We start from the raw sequence: 24492 nt of genomic DNA, 5'->3' as shown, positions 1-24492 counted from the left end.
TAATTCTCTTATATAGAGAATTTTGCTGAATTATAAACCAGCTACTACCTGTCACTCACGGTTTCTCGATAGTTGAAACACAGCTGTAATTACCTTAGCTCCTTATTTTCTACTCATTCATCCCAACTCTGCCAGGATTCCTAATTATCATTTCTATAAAAATACCTTTCTGTTTTTAAAAATTGCACTGAGGCTGCTACTATTTCCATTTAATCCCGTTGTATTTGCTCCCTACGCCACCCCTTCCCCGCTGAGATGCTCACAGAATTTCTAAGATAAAAGATTTCTATGGAAGACAATTTAGAAGAAGAAAACCATCAGATTATGTGTAGAATAAGTTTGAAGTGTGGGATTCCCACACAAACCTTTTAGAAAAGCCTTCTGACCACAAAAGTTCCCTGGTGGCATAGAGGTCAGGCATTGGGTGGTGAGTCACAAAGTCAGCAGTGTGAATCCACTAGCCACTCCAAAGGAGAAAGAACAGGCTTTCTACTCCCATAAAGAGTTACCATCTCAGAAACACACTGGAGGTCTTTCTACCCTGTCCCATAGGTTTGCTGTGAGTTGGCATTGACTCGATTGATAGCAGTGAGTTCCTAGACCAAACCATGCACACATCGTGTCAACACCACCCCTGTTCTCGAATCCACTCACAACTGCAAGAGCAATGAAGTCAGCATCGTCAGGGCAAAGTGTCTCATTTCCTTGGTGTCTTGTGCCAGGGCACCAGCTTCTTGTTCTTCTTCTGTTTAAATCTGTTCAACAAAAACAGTCACTCCCATTATTTGATGAGGGTTTTCCAACTTATAAAGTAACCTTCATCGTATACCCTCACACACACGTCACAACCTATAGCCTCAAGAATGACAAATGAGAAAAACCAAGCCTCCAGTAACGTCTTTGGCCAAGCAAATATTAAAATGAAGTTTTCTAATTCCAAGTCCAGTCCTGTTTGTCTTGGATCCCTGGAGATCCAGAAAATCTTGTTCTGGGAGCTTAGATAGCAAATATGTGAACTGCCGTGGCATCAACTTCAAAACCCAAACGTCCTGACCTGGGTCTGTGTGTCCTCAGCAAAACGAGGGCTGGTCTTCCAAAGATCCCAGATGCAGAAAGCACGTTCAAAACATGGTACATCTCAAACGCTGCTTTTAGATGACCCCTTGGCATCTGAAGGCATTGTTTAGTATCATCTGAAGCCGCTAAAATGGGTGAATAATGACTCGTTTTCTTTACAGAGCAGGTGATTTGACCTTTCTGAGCCCCATTTGCCCTTGAATACATATTAACATATTTACCGTTCAGTCCCCTTATTCGTGTTTAGGCTGAGGAAATGTTAAGCAAACCATCTTCCCAGTAAAAATCAATTTCCAAAGAGGAAAAATGAAACAAAAACCGAAGCCCTTGCAGCCCTCAGTTCCGGCTGGGAAACTGTGAGCACGCTGCCGAGTGAGTCCATTGCCAAGGGTGCTGGGAGCATTTGAACCTGCCTGAGAGTTATCACCCCTCCAATTCTGTCCAGAGGCTTTTGGAAACATTTACAACAGTTAAAATTTTAAACAGGAGCATTCTACTCTTATATGGGATTCATAGACTCTGTCCTAGGGTAAAGTCATCTATTGGGGATTTACTGCCAACTTGTATGCGAGCGTCTGCAGAGTTGCTTCGAAGGCTTTTAAGACATGTCTCAGAGACAATAGCCGATCTAGATCTGACCATTTTAGAACGTGCTGCTCACTCATCTAGTTATAAAGATGCTGAGAGGGCCACAGACATGTAGGAGACAAACTGCCACCTCATTAGTTCTGAAGATTGACGCTTGAGCACAGATGATAAATTTAACTCCAGATCTCTGTGCTGTTATCGACTGGCCACTCCAAACAGAGGAGTTCTGAGGTGGTGTACACAGTAAATGCTCCACTTTCAGCCGAAAGGTTGGTGATTCAAGCCAACCAAGAGGTACTTTGAAGGACTGGCCCAGCAATCTGCTTCAGAAAGGTCACAGCATGAAAATCCTATAAGGCCCAGCTCTGCTCCGCACCTATGGGGTCACCATGAACCAGCCAAGGACAACTGAGAACAGCATCAATGATATAAGTAGACACCATGAAGGCATGGCCTGGGCTCCTGGGGAGCATGCGATAGAGCCCGCCACTCCTTCCTTATAGAGCTTTCCCTTTGGTCTGTGCTGTAACAATAGTACAGCACACCTCTCCCCACTGCCAATAGAGCAAAATATACGTTAATAGGCTCTGTCTATAAACCCAAGGCCCCTTGGTGGCAGACTGGTTATGTGTTGAGCTGCTAACTGCAAGGTTAACATTTTGAAACCCACTGTTCCCCCAAAGGAGAAGAATGGGGCTTTCTACTCCCTTAAGGAGCTACAGCCCAGGAAACCCAGAGGCATTTCTGCTCCATCCTGTAGGGTGGCCAGGAGTCTGAATTGACACAAAGACAATGAGTTTGGGCTTTATCTAAAAACCTATCCAGAATTGATTTGATGATAGCTAGTTTTGGGTTTGGATAAAGCCATCATAAAATTTGCGTCTTCTGATTGGAAAGGACCTTTCCAGAGCACCTGAGGCCAGTCTCACTCCCACTGGACAATGCATGGTTCATAGTGAATATCGTTAAATCCTTGAAAATCCAAAAGTCCAAATTGTTACTCAAGTCGTAAATGTGGATCTCATAATTCACTTAATGGTCAATTGACCACTTTTAGCAATCAGTCACTGACATGTCTCAGGAGCCTTTGAATGACAAGTATTTTATTAGCCAATTCATTTTGGACTCCTCGTCTGGGTTATACTAGTCACCATCTTCCTTTGTCTATTGTACATCCCCATGGACCTCCTCCTCCACACACCCCTGTTAGTTTCCTGGGATGGTATAGCAAAGGACCAGAGTGGGTGGTTTAACTGACAGAAATGCATTGTTTTATAGTTGTGGAGGCTAAAATTTTGAATTCAGAGTGGCAGGGTCTGTGGCCATGCCACCCTGAAGGCACTCAGTCTTGTTAGAGGGTCAGCAGCGCCGAGCTTTCTCCAAAGACATTAGGGCAGAGCTCTTTCTTGCCTCTCCCAGTTTCTAGTCGCCCTGGGCGTTGCAAGTACATCGCTGCCCCATCTTCACACGATCATCTTCCTTCTGTCGCTTTTCTTTTCTTTTTCTTTTTTTTTTTTAATGTGCCCTAGGCATGAAACAGCTCTGGCCACGATCTAGGCATCAAGCTAGGATGAACAAAGGGCTGCCAGTCTGCTCTGCCCCTGACTGATATAAGAGCACCACCACCAATCAGGTGTCTCTTTGCCCATAGCCAGGGGATCGCTTTTCTTTTCTAAGACATACTCATATTGGATTAAGACTCACTCTACTCCAGTATAACCTCATGTTCATTTGAATTATGACATCATCAGAGACGCTGTTTCCAAACAAGGACATGCTCAAAGGTACCAGGAATCAGGACGTCAGCATATCCTTGGGGGCATAATTCAGTTCAGAGCACCCCACAACCTTTTACACCAAGGAGTCCCTTTTCCTTTCCTGGTAAACTTCAGGGTGCAGCTTGTGTATATTCAGAGGAAAGCCTTGCCAAAGAACAGGGAGCATTTCTGACGGAATGTTCCCTCCCACTCTCTTCCCCAGCAGAAACATTCAGCATGAAGAAGAGTCTAACACAAATCTCCCCCCAGCCCCACCCCAAGATCCCAAGATCCCCACCCAGGATCCTAAGCGGGCAATCAGAGTTCACTATCTACTAACTCCAAAGCCAGAGATAGTTTGCCAGTCAAAGTTCAGGGTGAAAACACATGCCTTCCCATTGTCTTACCACCGCAGGAACATATGCAGTGTCAACCCAGTGGGAAAAGCTACAGCAGAACAAAAAAGGGGTTGGCAAGAACTCGACAGTCAAGCACATTGATCATTCTGATCCATGTTCTAAATGTGACGTCCATTGATAGCCATTTCTTATGTCTGAGAGGCTGCCAGTCTGGGGTACTTGAGGTGAGAGCAGGCGTGTCCAGGGTGGAATGCCCGTAGACCAGTCTGATCCCCTAGAAGCCATAAAGAAGGAAGGAAAGCCAACAGGAGGGCTTTTTCAAAGCTACACCAGATCATACAAGAAACTAGCCATAAAAGGGAACCGTCGATTGGGTCTTTGTAGAAGATGGGTTTGAATTCCACTGTTTAACTAATTAGACATACACAATTATTGGGGATAATAAATTAAGCTAGCTCAGTTTGGTTCATTAATGATTAGCGTGGACAGAGAAGTTAAGAAATTTCTGCTGATGTAGCTACAACCCTGAGGCTACTTCTGAACTATTGCGCATAATGCGACACTCCATAAGACAAAATACACTTTTGGGAAAGTCTGCACTGCATTTTTATCCTGCTATTTCCACAGTTGACATTTCACCATCACGATTGTTTACTCTCCTGGGAGATACAGGCATCTTTTGCAAATTTCAGTGGCTGCTGACTAATTGCTGCCAGGATATTTCTTGCTTCTCATTTGCTGATTTTGTCACACCACCTCATTAGAACTCTTTGATTTCTTTCTGAAATCTGTGAGTTTCATTTGCAAATGGGGGGGTAAAAAGATCCATCTACTTGGACTTGAAAGACTGTAAACACTTGGCCATTTGCCACCACATTCATTCTCGTTCTTTCTCTTGGTCTCCCTTGTGTGTGGTGCTCTACGTGTTTAGATAAGTACTAGGATGAAGAATGGAGTCTGTGTTCAAGGAACAAGTGGAAACTCCAGGGAATTCCGTGAGCTGTTGCTTAGAAAAAGCTCATGATCCCTTCTCCTTCCCTGGAAGCCCATTCCTGTGCTCTGCCACCCGGGCAGTCAGGAGGTGGTTCCTAATGAGCAGCATTCAAAGGAGAGGCACCATTTCCCTGAAATGGTAGAATCTATAATGTGGCATAAGTTTTGTGCAGAAATAGCAATCATTCCAGTGGTCCCATGACATAATTTGATGATACTGTGCTTAAACACCCCCAATCCCTCTCCAAACTATGGCTTTATCTAAAAGCTCCCAGAATGAATCACAAAAAGAATTGGGTTTAATATAGTTCACTTCCCAGGCCATCTTTCTATTGAAGGTGACAGAAGATCCCATTCATCATATAAACAAAGCCTGGCCGCTCAGGGGCGTGGCTTAAGCACATCTGCTGCACACCCCACTGTTCTGGCTTTGCATTATGTTGAGAAACAACAGAGATTGATTATATCAGAGGAAGTAGAAAAGAAGGATGTATCAGCTACCAATATGTCAATGAGGATCTTCTGCATTCCTTTGAAAAGAATAGTGATACCAGGACAGAGCAGAGCTAATAGCAATAACAACAAAATCAAACTCCTTGCTGTTGAGTACAAATTCAGTTGTTTCTAACTCATAGTCACTCTATAGGGCAGAGTAGAGCTTCCCATCGGGTTTCAGGGACTGTCTTTTTTGTGAACACAGATTACCCAGCGTTCTCCCAGAGTGGCTGCTGAGGTCAAACTGCCGTGCTCTACATTAGCAGCCAGTGCATAACCGCGATGAGGCCAGCAGGGCTCCAGAGGACTAGAAAGAGTGAACAACAGTGGCATCAAATCCTGTTGATTTCAGCTCTCACCTGTGGAGTGATGCATCTCTTTCAATGACCTTTCTTCCTTTGGCCCTACAACTTCCACCAAATAATTGGGTGGGACTAGGTGAGTAAGGTCCTCTGGCCCACTAACGGGGTTGGATAGGCAGCTAAGAATACAAATGAGGTGCCTGGAACCTCTCTGGGGATGGATCCAGGCCAAAACAACAACAACAACCAAAAAAAGCATATAGAACCATAGGAAGGGGGTTCATCAATATCGCCCCAGAGCAAGGGGTAGCATGGGATGGGAACCTCATTACCACCACCAAGAAGAGAGGGGAGGGGCGTGTATACATCCCTTGATTACAGAGACCTTGTGCTGAGAACTCACTAGACCCATGAGTTGTAATGCCAAAGACAGCTCAAGGTGGGAAGAAGCAGATGCAGAGAAATGGCTCCTGCTGAACCATGAGACCCAGAGAGGATGGCGCAGCGGGCTCCAGGCCTGTTCCAGTGCCCGTGCAACCTGCAGAGGAGAGAGCGGAGCGCCTTTGGGCTACCGAAAGAGTAGGGTACTCCAGGCACTAGGGAACATTTACCTAAGCAGGTCAGAGTCTGAGCCGAGAGGCACTGTGGACCAGAAAGGGGTTGGCATAACTGAAAAGAGGCTTTCCTAATTAAAGATCAATTTCCTAAGTCGCTTCTGAAATGTCACTTATTACTTTCCTAAGAAACCCTATAGCTGTAAGTCAGGCCTGTGTCACCATTGCGACAAATTATGAAACCCGGCAGAGAAGTAGAGCATGCCTTGGGAGGGAGAGCTGGTGTCTGAATTGGTGGAAAGGTTAGAGAAAGGAGATTTGTCGGACCCCAACCTCATAGCAACCTTGGGCCATGGAAGCTGATACTGATTCTCCTGTTGCCTTGTGACGCTTCCTCCATGCCGTTTTTACAAACCTTCCCCAATTAGCCAGACTATGTCACACTGGAACAGCCTCTTTTCACACTCCTCACCCTAAGTACATAGAATTTATCGCAGTTATTAATTATGCAGCTGACACAAACTACTGACCCGACTCTGAACCCTTTCTCATAAAAACTCTTGTTTTTATGGTTCCTCTATTTATATAGAGGAGGCACTTGTCAATAAAATCAAGGACTGCAACCTTCAATATGGACTGCAACTCAAAGTAAAGGAAACAACACTCCTCACAACTGGACCAACAGACAAAGTCCTTATGAAAGGAAAAAGATTGAAGTCGTCAAGGATCTCATTTTGCCAGAATCTATGAATCAGTTTATGAAAGCAGAATTAAGAATGAAATGATGTCCTGCACGAGACCTCCTTAAAGTGCTAAAGAGTAAGGATTTCACTGTGAGGATTAAGGTCCCCCTGATCCACACCATGGTAGTTTTTGATTGCCTCGTGTGCATGTGAAGTGGACATTGAATAAGGAAGACTGAGGTGCATGGAGGCATTTGAATTGTCGTGCTGTCGGAGACTATTCAAAGTACCATGGACTTCCAGGAGAACAAACAAATTTGTCTTGGAAAAAGCATAGCCGGAATGCTTCTTAGAAGCGAAAAGGGCAAGGCTTTGTCTCACACACTCTGCACCTCTTGTCAAGAGAGACCAGCCCCTGCACATGGGCATCGTGCTGGGTAAAGCGGAAGAGCAGCAGAGCAGAAGAAGGCCTTTGACAACACGGACTGACCCGACGGCTGCGGCCATGGGATCAACCAGAACAATTGTGAGGATGCCTCAGGATTAATTGGAACCGACTTGACAGCATCTAACAACTACCACAATTAGGATTAGGATTTTTCTGCTTCTCATTTGATGATCAAGCTTTACCAGGAAGTAAAATAGCCATGATTAAGTCCAGCCTCTAGAGTCTGATTTTGAAACCCACAGTACCTGTGTTAGTCTAGGTAGACTAGAGAAACAAATTCATGGACACAAAAATGTGTTTCAGAAAGAGCTTTATATATAAGAGCAGTTGAATATCAATAAAACATCCTAGCCCAGTCCAGATCAAGTCCATAAGTCCGATATTAGTCCATATAAAGTCCTCTTCAAACTCACAAAACACAAGCAATGACGCTGGATGCCCGATGATCACAGTCCAGTGGGTTCAAAGTCTTATGGATCCAGTGGTAGTAGAAGACTCAGCACTGGCAGGGGTCTCAGTGTAGCTCCTCCATTTCCCAGGGCACAGGGTCTATCAGCATAGTGCCATGTGTCTTGTCAGTAGAGTGTCTCCAAGAGAGTGAGCAGAAAGAGTGTGTCTCCTGCTTCCAGGGAGGGGATGCAGAGGTTCCCAGAATCCTCAGGAGAAGACCAGGCCCACACAAAGGCCTCATTGGCTATGATCCAACTGACAGACTAGATTCCACCCCTTCACTCTTAATCCTCTCAAGTCTCAAATTGACACCAGATTATGTGATGAGTACAATATCCAATTTATGATAGAATTTTCATCCAATGACTTTGTACCAAGTTCTTCTTTTGTAAAATACTTTTGTTTGGGGCTCTTACATCTCTCATCACAATCCATATATTCATCCAGTGTGACAAGCACATTTGCTCATATGCCACCATCATAATTTTCAAACCATTCTCTTCCCACTTGAGCCCCCCAAATCAGCCCCCATTTCTTCCCCATCCCTTCCCCGCCCACCGTCCCCCATAAATCTTTGATAAGTTATAGATTATTATTTCCATTTTACATAGTTATCTGTCACCCCTCACCCATTTGTCCCACTGGGAGGGGTTCTAAGTTGATATTTGTGACCGATCCTCCCTTTCTCCCCCCACCCTCTCCTAATCCGTTTGGTATCTCTACTCTCATCGTTGGCCCTGAGGGGTTTATCTATCCTGGATTCCCTGTGTTGCAGCCTCTTATCTGTAGCAGTGTGCATGCTCTGATCTAATTCAATTTTTAAGGTAGAATTGAGGTCATAATATTGGGGTGAAGGAAGCACCAAAGAACTAGAGGAAAGTTGTGTGTTTCATCAGTGCTATACTGCACCCTGACTGGCTCATCTCTTCCCTGTGACCCCTCTGTGAGGGGATGTCCAATTGTCTACAGATGGGCATTGGGTCTCCTCTCCATGCCTCCCCCCACCCCAATTCACCTTGGGTATGGTTTTGTTCTGGGTCTTATATGCCTGCAGCCTGATCCCATCGACACCTGGTGATCACACAGACTGGTGTGCTTTTTCCATGTGGGCTTTGTTGCTTTTCAGCTAGAGAAGGCATCTAGGGTCTAAAAGGATTGTTTATCTTCAAGCCTTTAAGACCCCAGGTGCTATATCTTTTTATAGCCTGGCACCATCAGCTTTCTTCACCACATTTGCTTATGCACTCATTTGTCTTCAATGATTGTGTCGGGAAGGTGAGTATAACAGAATGTACCAAGTTCTTATGGAAGTCAAAGTCTTTTTTTCTTTTTCCTTTTCATTATTACTGCCTTTTATTATCAGTATGGTTATAAATATTACCTTTATTTGTCTTTAGGGGTGGCATTGGGAATAATAATATCATCAAATTGCCTACTGCAACATTGTATGTAGTACCTATTACTAAAGATAAGTTGAGGGAAAAACAAAAACAGAAGACAGTCAAAAATGTAGCCTGTTGTTACTTGAATGCATCGCAAATTGGGGACTACCTGCATGACCTTAGTATCCTCTGTGAAAGGGGAGATCAGTAGTTATCCCAATGAAGTATTTATGAAGACTATGCCATAGCGTCATTCAGAAGGTTAAATGAGTAAATAGTTCTAAAGCTCTTGGAATAGTGTCTGACACACAGTAAGCATTCCTCAACTAAATGTTAGCTGTCAGTCTTATTATTCATATTATTTTATTAATATTTACCAAAACATGTCTGTTTTACTCAATTTTATTTCCAGTATATATATCACAAGGCTGGGCACATAGTCCAAACAGCAACAACAGTCTCACTGACATTGAGTCAATTCTGACTCATAGCGACCTTACAGGATAGGACAAAACCACCACTGTGGCTGTCTGAGATTATAACACTTTACTGGAGTAGAAAGGCTCCTTTTCCCCCCAAGGTTATGAACTGCTGACCTTGTTGTTAGTGGTCAAATGAGTAACCCATTGTGCCACCAGGGCTCATAATAAATCAGAACAAAACCAAAAATGAATACCTCACTGCCATTGAGTCAATATTGACTCATAGCAACCCCCTGTGGGTTTCCGAGACTACCTGTTTATGGGAGTAGAAAGCCCAGTCTCTCTCCTGCAGAGCTTCTGGGGCATATTGCAGTCCAATGTACAAGCACTACATCATCAGGCCTCCTAGGGCTCATACTTTCAGAACAAAGCAATAAGTTCAAGATCTATTGTCCAGTGAATAGTATCCCATATACCCAAAATTATGTAGGATTAATGTTAGGTATCACATCACTTTAAGATATAGAATGGACTAACCCTATGAGACTGTTTTAGGAGACATGATTTAATCCACAGGCCTTTCCATTTGCAGTAGAGTTGTGCTGTACTGGGCTTTTTCTGTTCTGCTTTGCTTTTTTAATAAGAACTAGAATACCTCATCTTTTTCAGACAGTAGGCAAAGCAGCAAGCTGTTTGGATGTGATGGTAATGGTTCCTAGTGCTCAGCAAACGCAGTCACTTGCCATTATTATGTTCATTTTAGAGGAAGCCCTTCACCTTGTGCTTAAACAAGAACGTGCAATAGAGATCGAGCCCTAAACGAGTCATATATTTAGATAAAGAGATTTAGAAACCAAGATAGACATGAAGATAGAAGCAGAGTGGAGACAGAGGAAGTCAATGACAGGGACGGTAGGCAGGAGTGAAAAGAAAGATTTTGAAAAGTCAAGCTTCCCTGAATATTCGGCTGAGACAATTTCTGACAAATGTTTATATCCAAATGTTTATATCCAAAGTCAAGCTTCCCTGAATATTCGGCTGAGACAATTTCTGACAAATGTTTATATCCAAATGTTTATATCCAAATGTTTATAACTGCTTTTGCAGTTTTCAGTAGGAGGATAAATTTGTGTTGTTATTGTTTCAAACCACTTTATTAGGGCATAATCCAGACATCACACCATTCAATTGTTTGGTCTTACAGTAGTGTTGTACAGTCGCTACTACATTCAATTTCAAAATATTTTCTTCCTTCTTATCCTCCTTGATATTAACCCTGCAGTACACACACATACCCTCCCCCTCCCCTGCACCCTCAGAAAGCCTTAATCTAGTTACTATCTCTGTAGACTCACCCATCCTGAGTGAAAAATATAGAAAAACACATAACAGAGGGACAACAATAACAAAAGACAACAGAGATTAACCCATTTGGAAAAAATATCAGAAAACATTAAAAACCAGATCATGTTCAAAGTGAAGATCAAATGATAAGGTTTTAACCATTCAAGTAATATTTTTCACTTTAATCTACTGTAATCATCTCTACCATCCTCTCTGTTTGATAACTAGGCTACTCCCATCCCTCAATTATGGTCAGAGGGAAATCACTGGAGGCTTATTCCTTGGGTGGATCCTGCAAATGTGTTTTGGGCTTTCATTGTCCTCCAGTGCCTTCTGCACACCAGAACTGCACAATTTAGGCTCTTATACCATTCCCTCCTTTGGATTCAGATTTTATTATTTACAAGCCTTCGATCATGCGTGTGGGTATGCTTCTTCCAAGTGGGCTTAGTTGAAGACTCACTTAGATGGCGACTCGTTTGAAAACAAGCCATCAAGGCCCTAGGTACTGTTCTTTCTGGGACGGTCAGACACCATCTAATTTCTTCACCATAGTTTGCTATACCACCCATATTTCCGTGCTTCCTTCATGACGTCTCTCAAGAAAGGTAAAACTGAATCCACGATACAGAGATATCTAGAGTCAATAAACTTAATCAATTAAGAATGCTATTTAACCTTATTCTAAATTCTGAAGATAACAGTGGCAGGACTCTCTAGGAACTTAATTTTAATGGAGTGGAGGGTGCAGAATAGTCAACAAGTACATATAAAAAGAAATAGGATAATTTTAGTTATTGACCAATGCTCTGAAGAAAGGGAACTGGTTTTATCAGAATAGACTGAAATGTTTTGATGCCTGCAAGAGCTAAGAGGAAAAATCTGAGCTTAGACTTGACTGTTGAGGCAGAATCCGCCATGGATAGATCTCAGGGGAAGAGTGCTCCCATCAGAATGAACAGCAAATATGAGACTGGATAGGAAGTCTGAGCATAGTGGATGGGTACAGCCAGGGCTGAGGGAGTGCCTGAGTGAGTGAGTTTAGAATAATAGACAGGGTATGATCATTTAGGTCACAGGATAAAGAACTTGCATTTTGCTTTACCTGAAATGGAAACCTATTGAAAGAGGGTTTAAGCAATAGGAAAATGAAAATTTAGATTTTTTGGAAAGATAACTCTATCAGTGTAGAACTGATTGTCATATAGGCAGTGGTGGAGGCAGGGGGTCTAGTGATGGAAACTGTCACATTGTTCCACGTGAGGAGAGTTCATTGATGGATTATCTAATAAGGAATATGAAAAACAAAACAAAAAAAGGAGTAAAGGCTGAGCAATTGGTCGGGGGTCACAAGATGCCTTTGGGAAGACTTTGAGACAAATGGGTTTGGTAGAAGTGCCTGGAGTTGGGGTAGAGATGTAGGTGGATTAACAGCTATTAAGTCAACTCTGACTCATGTTGACAGTATGACTGAATATGCTCCTGGTTCTGCTTCAGCCTTACAGTCTTTGGCATGTCTGTGTCAATCCATCTCATAGAGAGTCTCTCTGCCTCTGGCTGGCTTCACTAAGTCATTGGGAAGGCTCTAGCGATTGACCTTTCCCAATGCATGTCCAAAGCAAGTGAGTCAGGCAATACTCGGTTGTGATCTACAAAGTTTCAGCAGCAAATTGGGGAGCAGGTGGCCAGAATTTCTTTTGGACAAAGGGTGGTGGTTGCTGGGGCCATATGCTCTATTCTAACTGACAGCATCATCCCGTGACACAGCAAAACTGGCCCACGGGGTTTGTCTGCCCCTATTGGGCTCTCCAGACAGTAATTTCCCCCCTAAATGTTATGTTGTTCTACTTGTTGAAAAGATACACAGTAAACCACAAGTCAACGTTTTTTACGCATATAATTCTGTGACAGCGGTTATATTATTTTAGTTGTGTGCCCTTCTTAACTGAATTGTGTCTCCCTTATGAACATAAACTTACTATCCCTTTAGATTCCTATCTAGTATTTCAAGTTGCTCATGTAACGTTGAGCCCATATAGGTAGTTCTTCAAAGATCATAATGCTCAAGGCAATCCTTTTTTACAATATGCACTAAACTTTTGTTTGACTTTAGAAGACTTCAGGGATCTATTTGATACAAAGTTGAAAGATTATCAAGGCAGTAGTTTCAAGGGCTCATCCAACCCACATGTCTCCATTAGGTTTAGAGTCCATGATCATTTGAAATCCTGTTTTTCATTTTCCATTTTTGATCTGGATTCTTGTACACAATTCTTGATCAAAATATGCATAAATGGTAGATGGACACCATCCAGTTATCCTGATCTCATGGTAAAAGAGGCAGTTGTTCATGGAAGCAACTGGCCACACATTCCACATCCTTTTCCTCTTCCTGCCTCTCCTTCTTCCGCTGCCTCTCCTCGTGAAGAGAGGCCAGTTGTGAGTTGGATGGTTGCTTGTAAACTTTTAAGATCCCATAGACTACACAACTAATATATGCTATAAAAGATATGTGATCTATTAGCCAATTAACTGGGTGTTCCATGAAGCCATGACCCTAAACCTCCAAATCAAAGAACCAAATCCCATAGGCATTTGACTGTACATCCAGCATCTCCCTTTAAAACAAACAAACAAATTTGGGCATTGTAAATGTATCACATAACTTTGATTGATTCAACTTTTTACGAATGTGCAACTTATTGACAACCATACAATGCCGTTGTTGTTGTTGTTAGCTGAAACCAAGTTGGCTATGACCCATAGCAACCCTGTGTACAAGGGAATGAGACACTGCACAGTCCTGTGCCGTCCTCACAGCCATGCCCGTGCCCATTGAAGCAGCCAGTGTGTCCATCTGTCTCCTCGAGGGCCTTCCTCTTTTTGCCGCCCTTCCACTTTACCAAACGTGATGTCCTTCTCCAGGGACTGGCCTCTCCTGACAACATGTCCAAAGTCTGTATGTAAGACAGAGTCTCGCCATCCTGGCCTCTGAGGAGCACCCTGGCCTCGCTTCTACTACAAATCGGTTTGTCCTTTTAACAGTCCGTGGTCCTTTCACTATTCTTCTTCCGCACAGTTCATGTGCATAGAGTCTTCTATGGTCTTCCTTATTCAGTGTCCAACTTTCACATGCTTGTGATGCAGTGGAGAATTCTATGACTTGGGTTGGGCACACCTTAGTCCTCAAATTAACATCCTTGCTCTTCAATACTCTGAAGAAGTCTTGTGCAGTAGATTTACCTAATGGAACTCGTCTTTTGATCTCTTGACTGCTGTTTCTATGAGCATTGATTGTGGCTCCAAAGCAAACTCCTTGAAAACTTCAACCTTTTCCCCATTTATCATGACGTTACCTATTGGACCAGTTGTGAGGAATTGGGTCTTCCTTGCATTGAGTTGTCATCCATACTGAAAGCTACAGCCCTTGACCTTCATCAGCACGTGCTGTAGTTCCTCCTCACTTTCCGTAAGCAAGGTTGTGTCATCTGCATACTGCAGGGTGTTAATAAGCCTCCCTCCAATCCTGATGCCACATTCCTCATATAATCCAGCTTCTCTGGTGGTTTGTTCAGCTTATAGATTGAACAAGTGTAGTGAGAAGATGCACAATAATAGCCTGTAAAAGTCTGCCTTAACCAAGGAGATTTTTCCTCCACCTTTAACCCACCTGCTTTCTCTCCCACTGGTAACTGTTAATAAACTTTGATTTCTGAACATTTGCCTTTTCTTGTCTGTTTATATAAATGAGGCCATGCAGTCTTTGTCCTTCATGACTGACTGACTTGACTCAGCACGGTGCCTTCCAGCTTTATCCAAGTATCAAGATTCCATTTCTCCTACTGACTGAGTGCATATTCATTGTATATAAGGGGACTTCAATAAGCATGTGAAAAAAATGGAATTCAATGATCATTGAATTTTTCCATAAACCTTTTAGGTGGCCCTTTATATGTGTAACTTGTTTCCTTTCATCTGCTGGTAGGCATTTAGGTTATCTCTCTACCTATTGGCTCGAATAATGCAGCAGTGAATATTGATGATTAACTCTCTTTTTGAGTCTTACTTTCCATTCTTTTGAATATATCCTCACAGGTAGAGTTGCCGGGCCACACGATAATTCTGTTTTTAGTATTCTGAAGAAGGGTCACCCTTCATTTCAAGCCATAGTGATTTTACCTTCTTTCCTGGCGAAAACTGGAACTCCTTTCCTGCGCTTCTACCATGGACCCTCCATGTCGAACCAGATTGAACAGGGCAGGTGCTGTTGTTAGGGATCTCTCGTCAGTTCCAGCCGTGGCCACAGCAAATACAGCACGACCCAGGCCTTTGCCATCTCACGGGTTTTTCCTTTGAGTCATTGTTACTGTCACTGTGCCCGTCAGCGTCCCCGAGGGTCTTCCTCTTTATTGCTGGCGCTGTGTTTGACCTAGCATGAAGTCCTCCAGGAACTGCTTCCTCTTGATAGCAAGACGACGTCCTGATAGACTTACTTCAAAAGAGCATTCCGGGTGTACTTCTTCCCACACAGGTTTATTTATTTCTTCTGGAAGTCCTTCGGGCTTTCAGTATTCTTTGTCAACACCATCATTCAGATGCATCACTTCTCTTCTTTCCGGGTCGTTCCTGTTCATGGTCCAGTTTTCACAGGCATATGACACAGCTGGCAATAGCTTGGCCTGCGTAAGGGAGGGGACCTGAGAGGAGAAGACCGGTGCTGTAGCTGCCCAGATTGCCTTCCCCATCCTCAGGGCCCTTATCGAAGATGTCTTCAAGTTCCCATGAACGGAGCCTCATTACATTGTCATCTAAAACAGGCAGGTAGTTGCGCATATTACAAGTGGTTCTTGTATGGTTAAGAAATCCTAGTGACACCGTGGTTAACTGCTTGGGCTGTAAACTGACAGGTGAGCTGATGAAACTCACCGGCTCTCCTACAAGAGAAAGATATTGCCATTAGGATTTGCACCCTTGAAAACCTCGAGGGGCAGTGCTCCGCTGTCTCACAGGCTCCCTATGCGTTGGAATCTGCTCCACCACCATGAAGTTTCAAGTGAAAGGATTTTGAATCCTGATAAGGACTGCCATCAACTTCCTTTATCTGGCTTCTTTCTGTTAACATAATCTGCTTCATTTAGTCTAACTTCCATTGTCATCATGTTAGGACATCGTTCCATATTAGTCAACAATGTCCAAGGTCATTTCTCCTATTAAGTAACAGTATTTTGAGTTAGACAGCCGATAAATAAATGAAAAGCTCCCTGAATATTGAAGCATTTGTATATAGAAATGTGTTTTAAACACATCAAGGTTTCGTGTTTAAACAAAATCAATTATGAATAATTTATAAGGCACAATAAATAACTTCCCCCAAACTGGCTTCAGGGTAAAGAAAATGGACTGACACACATGAAGTGTGTGCTTATCAAGATTCACATGCATTTCTAACCAGCGCTTCGGGCATGAATGTGCTTGAGCAATTCTGTCAATCCTCTCGGCATTCAGGTGCCACTTTTTTGATTGACATCAGAAAGCTTTGTGCCATCTGCAAGGCTAAAATTTTATGAGAAAGCAGGTAATAATTACTCAAATCGGAAGGAAAATGACTCCTAAAAAATAAACCCCCACCACGGTTCAAGGTCAGACTTTTCTGTCTAACTTTAACTACAAATCAACATGTATTCATTCATCTATTCATTTTGCCAATAAACCTTCACGGTGAGTGTTATTTTCTGAGTACCTTTTACTCGGGATTGAACTATAAAAGGAAGCATCGCTGTCCCCATCAGTCCAGAGAGGGACGAGTCATCAACTCACCATGACTACAAAGGGGCCATGAAGTGGATTCTGTTTCATGGTGACCCCATGTGTTACAGAGGAGCCCAGCCCCCAGGAGTTCTGCTGGCTCATGTCTTGATAGGAGCACATCATGAGTACTTTGTCCCAGTGCCACTGAGTGGGGAGAAGCCATCAATCTTTGGGTTAGCAGTCAAACCCAAATGATTTTCACGCCCGGGAAGTGTAACAACTCCCCCGTTGTTATCAGTGTTGGGCTCCAAGTCCCTTTGGGCCCTTAGTGGCTCCATGGAACAGCATAGAGCTGTCCTGTAGGGCGGTCTTGGCTGTGACTGTGGGGAGGCAGACGGCCAGGTCCTTCATCCACAGAGCCACTGAGTGGGTTCAAAGGGCCAGGCTTTCAGTTAGCAGCAAAGTGCTTCCTCAGGGAGCAGCCGGGGCTCCTTGCAATGACTGTGCCGTGTCATAACTTGTTGGTGGGTACAGAGCATGGCGAGGCAGCAGTTAGAAGGCAAACTACCTATTGTGAGGATATGTCACATCAGAGAACACATCCTTGAATGATGAGAGAGTCGGTGATGGGATGAGAGGTAAGTGTCTTTTCTGGGCAGAGAAACCATCTGCCCAGGGATGTGGAGGCAAGATAGGTTGGAGCAGTTGTGGACTTCTGGGCTTGGGGAATGGTGTACAGAGTAATCAGAAACACATGTATTTAGGCAACTGAAGGAGCAGGACCAGATGGCGCCTTGCTGTTCCCAAAAGGGGCTAGAGAATGAGAGTCATGGATCTGCTTTGACCAGAAAAAGAGAGAAAATCATCAATATGGTGGATTTAGCGTTTGGGGATACTGGCAATTTAGGCAATTGGTTTTTATTACCTCCCTGCAAATTATAACGATTTCTCAAAAGTCCCTGTCATCTTTATGGGTTTATACACCATGGACTCACTTAGAAAATATAATAGAAAAAAAAGAAAATATAATAGTCCTCTTTGAAGATTCTTCCCATTTTGTTTTCAAAGAAAATAATGCCAATCGATGCTAAATAATGCTAAAAGAATGAATATATAGGGACAGTAAATTTTTCTAGAGAGAGCTCATTTCATAAATCAGATGTAAATCCAGAAAATTATCTGATTTGATTTGATTCCTCCTAGCACTAAATATATTAGTAATTAACATATCTGTGCTCTCAGCAATGCTGTTATTGAATGTCTCTCACCATGGAGAAGAACAATTCACAAATTCATAAGTCAGTATACTCTTTATACATCTCATGAAGGACATTTTGACTGAACCTGAATCGGTAGTTCAAATTTCAGAAGATAAAACTAAACTGAGATAAATTCATACATTTAGTCATATTTGCTAAGATAATGACAGACAACCCCAATTAAATAAATTATTAACCTTTGTAAAAGGAGAGAGAGAAAGAGATGGCTGTAATTTATTCCTTTCCTATAATTTATGACATTCCATAAGCTATACAGGAGCTTCCATTGGGTGAACTTTAAGGTCCCGTCCCAACCAAATAAATAATAAAATCATAAGCGAACTAACTGGCTGTTGGTGGCTTGTTCAGCCTTCATATTTCTGCCCTGTCTGATTATCCTGAGGTTGAATGGCTATTGACAATGATTTGACAAGTGAGTTCACCACAGGGATAAAATGTAACCCGAATCATGGAAATGGAAACTAGCCAGCGAGGTTTTTTTTACTTTCTCATATTCAGTCCCATTGCTCACATCGATCGATCTTCCTGAAAAAATGTAAACCTGTTCATTCATGACTCATTGTCCGGACCTGAGACCCCCAGAGCTGCTGCTCAGAGAGCCTTTGTATTTGGTCGCCAGTCCATGGGAACGATTGCCTCTGTGATCAGAGATATTAAGAGCTAAATATAACATCTCCAATGCCTTCTTACTTTGAACGTGGATTTGAAAGGTACAGATATTAATTATACTAATGTGTTCCCAGCAATTCAAGTGATAAAATGTCACTGCAGTAAAGCTTAATCATCATTAGCAGATCACACGTTTTGAGATAAAATGCTGAAATAGAAATTTACCGAGATGTTGTTTATTGGCATACTAATACTATTTGTTAGCGTTAAGCTGGTCAGTGTCAGGTCAGCAAACAAAGAATGCAAGGCAATACTTGTTTATAATTCCCAAATGAAATCAGAAGCCCGTAAGAAATTGAGTGGGAGACAGCTGAGGCTGCCTGCTCCTGTGAAGATTTACATTCTCAGAAATCCTGTGCAGGGTAGCAGAGTCAGAATCAACTCGAAGGTTTGGGTTCATTCGATTAAAGTGGTTTATTTGTTGTAGAATTAACTGAGGCTGATAAGCCTGTAAAAGGCAAAGTACATCACAATTAGTTGGACAGTGGTTTAAATTTGTAGAACATGTGCTTCTACTGATAATAAAAAACTTGCTCACAGATTTGAGAGGAAAAAGAAAATTCATGTCAACTGTGGTGTCAGTTCTGGAGGGTATTTAAAAATAAAAATAATCAGCATTTAGCTGAGTTTTTACTCTTCATGTAATAAAGCAAATTAGCATGTGGCATAAGCCATCTCTTAATAATAGTTTCAGCTGTATTGACATAAAGTAATCAAATTTCCATAGGAAATTTAACTTGCATACTAGACAGTTTAATTATCTAGTGCACATTTCAGTAGTTCCCATTATAAGAAAATATGCCAGAGTTTATCTCTGAGAGTGTCTATAACAATCATTTGAATACTTCAATAAGTTTTAATTATCTTATAAATCAGCTGCTTGCTGATACACAGAAATATGAATTTCATTGAAATATTACTTAGGTTGATCAAAAGTGAGGCAGTGGAATAAGAACTAAAATTGCTCTTGAACCAACATCTTTATTCCAAAAGTCCTTAAACTTTAACAAACAATCAGGTCCTTTGTTATATAAAAGAGGAAACGTTCACATAGAATTTGAAAATGATAGCAGATTTTGCTGTTCTACTTCAGCTATGCCTCCTTTGTCCTCCTTCCTGTGTTATTCCTCCCACCATCTGTCTAAGAGACGGATCCATGCATAAGTCGTCTGCGTTTTCAGTGCTCAGCACTTTATAAGGCTCCGTGACACAACAGTTAAACACTCAGCTGCTAACTGGAAGTTTGGCTCCAAGGTAGAAAGGTCTGGCAATCTGTTCCCATACAAGCTACAGCCGAGGAAGCCCCAAGGGGCGGTTCTTCACTGTCAAATGGGGTGGCTAGGAGTCATAATCGACTCAATGACAATGAGCAATAGCAACCCTACTTCATAAAACACTTTCACATGCATAAGATCAAAGTGCACATTGCCCTGAAACAGCTTGTTGACAAAGAAGCAGAAATCTGGGATTCTCCAAAGCAGTGCTGAGTTCAAGTCCATCCTCAACTTCCTCCATGCGACTAAAGTGGATCCATTGGACTCGTTGTATGGCCCTTCGTGTCTTTGCTCCTTATTGCTCTTTTTCTAGCTCAAAGCATAGAAGGGCTACAAGGAGTGGATGGTGTGCAGGCACACAAACACAAGAAAAAGAGATAGTAGATAAATTGCCCCTGAAAGAGAAAATGCATATTGTGAAAACGCACAAGAACTCCAACATTCCTGCCAGCTCAGATCCTCTTGATGCAGTGGACATGGAAACCCTCCTACAGTGGTCCTCAACCTGTGGGTTGCAACCCCTTTGGGGGTCGAATGACCCTTTCATAGGGGTCGCCCGATTCATAGCAGTAGCAAAATGACAGTTATGAAAAAGCAACAAAAATAATTTTAAGGTTGGGAGTCATCACATGAGGAACTGTATGAAAGGGTCACAGCATTAGGAAGACTGAGAACCACTGCTCTAGTATGTCATGGCCCTGCAGCCAGACAAAATGACTGGTAGTGACATTAGAACACTGTGTAGTCATCAGGAAAAAATTGTGCCAGCACAAGAAAATGTACTAATTATTATTAAAAACAACAATAATAGTAGTAGAGCTAACATTTACCAGGTACTTACCATGTACCAGGAACTAGTGCAAAGCAACGAAGCTTTCCTAATTGTCAGATTCTGGCTTCTTCTAAATGTTTCCTCCCTTCCCACTCAGCTATGGTCCCTTGATGGCCATCCGCACACACCGTCTTGCTCCATTTTCCAGGGCTAGTCTAAAACGTAGGTGGGAAAGTTGTGGAGATATTTATCTCAGACTATAAAACTCACTCTTCCTTTTAACCTAGCTCCAAATTTGATTCAAAGAAGCCACACTTGAGTTGACTTCAGACCTAAGAAGTAATCTGGTCCCTATTTCTTATGTCACTGTCCTACTGCCTTATTCCTAAACAATACCTCATTTTTTGTCCTGACATTAACGACAGTCAGATCTCCATTTCAAAACCCACGAAGGCAAAGACCAGCTGGATCCCATGCTCTACTGGAGCCTCTGACTACCTAGCAAAGACCGGCTGTGCCAGGGTTTCCCAACTGAACTGAATGTGTTCCCACTCTCATCCTGAAACTCCAGTCCCCCTGTTGTAACTTGCCTAAATCCCAACATCGTCATTATACACTACCACTTGCTGACGTTCTTACTATGTGCTGATGTTGTATATATGTGTTATTTATCTCACTAACTTCTCATGGTAGAGTATATTCTTTTTATGGCACTCCAAAACAAAGCCTACCTTCATCCCGCCTATCCTGAAGCATAGCGAACCTACACAACAGAGGAGAATTCCCCCCTTTGGGTTTCCAAAGCTTTAAATCTTTACAAGCACAGACAGCCTCATCTGTTTCCTGAAGAGTGGCTCATGGTTTCAAACCACTGACCTTGTGGTTAGCAACTCAACGTTTGGCACATTATGTCACAAGAGCCCTTTGTACTGCACAGAAGAGGAAAACGACATTTATTCAGGCTAAAGGGTTTTCACAAACTCTCTCTCACAGACACACACAACTAGACAATGACAGAGCAATATAACCCCAAGATCTGTTCTCCATCACATTCTCACTTGTAGACTTTCCTGGGAATTGCAGTGACCTTATGAGCCAAAAACCAAGATGTTCAACTGTATTGCAAGATGGAGATGGTAAGTCATTTCTGATGGCAAAGATCCATATTTCCAAAATGTTGCCTGTCCCTGAATTCACGTTTTCTGTGCTGAGACATCTCGCCTGAGTTGACAGCTTTCTCTAGACCAGCAGTCCTCAACCTGTGGGTCGCAACCCCTTTGAGCAGCAAACGACCCTTTCACAGGGGTTGCTTGATTCATAACAGTAGCAAAATTACAGTGATGAAGTAGCAATGAAAATAATTTTATGATTGGTGGGGTCACCACAACATAAGGAACGGTATGAAAGAGTCGCAGCATTAGGAAGGTTGAGAACACTGCTCTAGACCATCCTATTATTACTAATCTCTCTGTAGCCATACATTCACGATCATAGTCCTCTAACCCCCGAGCACACATTTGGCCATGTTCAGGTGCCAGAGTATGTTCTACATGAGTGGACGAGGAATAGGCTGCAGAGAGTGATTGGCAGCCAAAGGCTTTAAGGGTCACCAAGGGTCAAGTGAGAGAAACGAAGTATAATCATCAAGGACAAAAGGCATGATCAGGATGGCGTATCAGTAAGGAGTTGAGCTTCGCTAATTAGATGGAACGAGACGGAGAGGAAAAACTGCAAGCTTGAGGGTACAGTGGAAGAAATTAACTTCCTTTTCTGAAAATCACACTGGGCTCAGCAAGTTCGGATGGGCTGAAAAGTAGCACATACATGCTTCTGCTGTTTCTTCTACCCAAAGACGTGTGTTTCTGCATCCCTTGTCTAGCATAGAATGGGCTTTTAACACATTTTGTTCAATGAATAAATCAGGCCGTTGTCTTTTGGAAACAGCCTAGTGTGTGCCAAGCGCAACTTTTTCCTGCTGACTAGGGTTGTGCTGGTACCTGTGTCTTAAGCATTTAGTGCTGTTATAACACAGATGCTGCAGGTGGGTGGTTTTAGTAAACAGACTGCTCCCCCGGGTCTTTGTGGTGCGGTCGGTGTTGTTGAGTTGCCTCCAACTCACAGCAGCCCTGCGCACAACCCAACAAGACACCACCTGCTCTGGCGCCGTCCCTACAGTTGTTCTTGTGCTTGATCCCATTGTTGCAGCCACAGGCTCCATTCTGCTTGTCAAGGGCCTTCCTTTCCCCCCGACCCCATCCTTCCCATTTGCTAAGTGTGATGTCCCCCTTTAGGGAATGGTCTATTCTCTTTATTCCCTAAATTCACGAGACGAACAAACTCACCATCCACACTTCCAAGGAACATTCTGGCTCTCCTCCGCCCAAAACAAATATATTTGTTCTTTTGTCAGTCCAGGATGCTTTCAATAATTTTTTCCAGAACCATATCCAAATGTATCAATTCTTCATTGGTCTTCTTTATTCAATGTTCAACTTTCATGCATATGTAGTGATTGGAAATACCAGGGCTTGGATCAGGCACATCTTAGTGCCCAAAATGATATCCTTGCTCTTCAACACTTTAAAGAGATCTTGTGCAGCAGATTTACCCAATGAAATGCATCATTTGAACTCTTGACTGCTGCTTCCACGAGCATTGGTTGTGGATCCAAGCAAAATTAAATCCTCAATAATTCCATTTTTTCTCCATTTATCATGATGTTACCTATTGGTATAGAGGCGAAGAGTTTTGTACGGCTGCAATCCTTGATCTCCATCAGCAAATGCTCCAAGTCCTTCTCGTTTTTAGCAAGTTGTATCATCTGCCTAGGGAAGGCTCTTGATTCGCCGTCCTCCAATCATGAAGGAATAAACTGCCCACTTCTGAGAGGTAGTCACGGAAAACCTCATGATGTCGGCCATTAGAAGTCTAAATGCAGGACACTCCCTCTAGAGGAAGACCTTCTGTGTACTCGCTGTTTCAGGAGCATGCCCTTGTCTCCGTTTAGCATTCGTGGCCTGGGTGTTCTTCCATGATATCACGGCCCGGGTACCACTCTTCCCTGGATCCAGGAGGTCCCCGCACTGGGACCCCGGCCTGAAGGGCAAACTCTGTTTCTGCTCTTCTTTCTTCATGGTAGCAGGTCCCTCTGACCTCTGCTCCCTGGTTTGACCCCTTTTCTATCTCAAAAAGAGACTCAAGTTCTTACCTAATCCTGTGAGATTGCATCCTGCCTCTTTAGCAGGCCTCTAATCTTCCCTCCTTACTATCACAGAAGCGGGTGATTACAACACATAAAATAATTATATTATGTAATATGGAGAATCATAACCTTGCCGAGTTGACATATATTTTAGGGGAAGGACCTAGTTCCATTTATAGCAACCAGCGTCTGCCAGACTCCAGGAAGTGAGCCCAACCTTAGCTTCCTGCCCTCTCCCCTCCTCCATATTCCTGCAGTGAAGCAGAGCACAGCAGCGTGATCTGCACATCGTGCCAACTGCACCGTGAGCCCAGGATATGACATCATGCACTGTACCTACACAACGGCAATCTAACATTACACTACTCTGTTATTTATTGTTTTATATAGCATACCCTCAAATCCCTCAGAGAGATTTATTCCATGATCTTGTTGGCATCCTTATATATCATGGTTATAGTTTCCAGGATGAGATTCTGAAAACCTACATGAAACATTCATGTGCCCTTTTCCAGCCTCTCTGTTGTCATTCGCTATGAAACTGGCTTTTTTTGGGGGGGTGGGTGGGGGCTGGTTAATGAACAAGCACGATTTCTTATCACGTCATGGACTTACTGGATATCGGCCAGTGGAGAAAATACCTGGGAAGCCATTGTCTCACTGGGCAGCAGGCAAGGCCCTAAAGACTCCACG

General features: G+C 42.9%; 1 protein-coding gene and 1 non-coding gene across 2 annotated transcripts in view; one reads left to right on the top strand and one right to left on the bottom strand.

The window, feature by feature from the left end:
* The window catches only part of GRIN3A (glutamate ionotropic receptor NMDA type subunit 3A), a 230729-nt gene that overhangs the window by 31596 nt on the left and 174641 nt on the right, over positions 1 to 24492 (top strand). The gene's annotated exons all lie outside the window — the stretch shown is intronic.
* Positions 3182 to 3325, bottom strand: LOC142460611 (small nucleolar RNA SNORA48). Its single transcript, XR_012786785.1, has one exon. It is a non-coding gene; the product is annotated as a small nucleolar RNA SNORA48 (small nucleolar RNA).

Source organism: Tenrec ecaudatus, chromosome 10 (assembly GCF_050624435.1).
Source record: "Tenrec ecaudatus isolate mTenEca1 chromosome 10, mTenEca1.hap1, whole genome shotgun sequence".
Lineage (NCBI taxonomy): Eukaryota > Metazoa > Chordata > Mammalia > Afrosoricida > Tenrecidae > Tenrec > Tenrec ecaudatus.
This window is presented reverse-complemented; position numbering and strand designations above follow the sequence as displayed.